The following is a 769-nucleotide window of genomic DNA, read 5'->3' as shown; positions in this document are numbered from 1 at the left end:
TTCTCCCTCTCCTCCACTTTCCTTCTCTTCCCTTTCACTCTCTCTCCCTCTCTATTCCTTTCTCTCCACCTCTCTCCTCTACCCCCCTCTCCCCTACACCCCCCTCTCCCTCCCTCCCTCTCTCGCTCTCCTTCTCCCTCCCTCTCTCTCTCTGTCTCTCCCTCTCTCTCTCTGTCTCTCTCTCTCCCCTCCTCTAAATTTATCCTCTCCTCACTGTCTCTTTTTCTCCCCTTTTCTCTGTTTCTTTGTCCATTCTTTCTCCCCCCCTCCTTTTTCTCTTCTCTCCTCCCCCTCTCTCCACCCTCTGTCCTTTCCTCTGTTTCTCTCACTCCCTTTCTCTCTTTTCTGTCTCTTTCTCTCCCCCCACCATCTCTCTTCCTCTTTTCTCTCTCTCCTCTCTTCCTCTTTTTTCCCTCTCCTCTCTGCCCCTCTTTCTCTGTCTTTTCTCTTTTTTCTTTCTTCCCCTCCCTCCATCTCTCTCTCCCTTTCTTTTCCCCTCTAAGTTTCCCTCTCTCCCTCTTTCTCCTTTCTCCCTCCTCTATCTCCTTTTTCTTCCCCCATTTGTCTCCTCTCCTCCTGACTTTTTACTCCTTTCTCTTCTCTCTACCTCTCTTTCTTCATTCTTTCCTTATTCTCTCTCCCTCTCTCCTTTGCTCTCCCACTTTCTCCCTCTCCTTTCTCTCTTCTTTTCTCCTCCTCTCCCTCTCTCCTCCTCTCTCCTGCTTTTCACTCTGTCTTCTTTATCCCCTCCTCCATCACTCCCTCTCTC

This window comes from Vombatus ursinus, unplaced genomic scaffold, assembly GCF_900497805.2.
Source record: "Vombatus ursinus unplaced genomic scaffold, bare-nosed wombat genome assembly UNPS02014308.1, whole genome shotgun sequence".
NCBI classification, from domain to species: Eukaryota; Metazoa; Chordata; class Mammalia; order Diprotodontia; family Vombatidae; genus Vombatus; species Vombatus ursinus.
The sequence above is the reverse complement of the archived record's forward strand: the minus strand, read 5'-3'. Positions refer to the sequence as shown.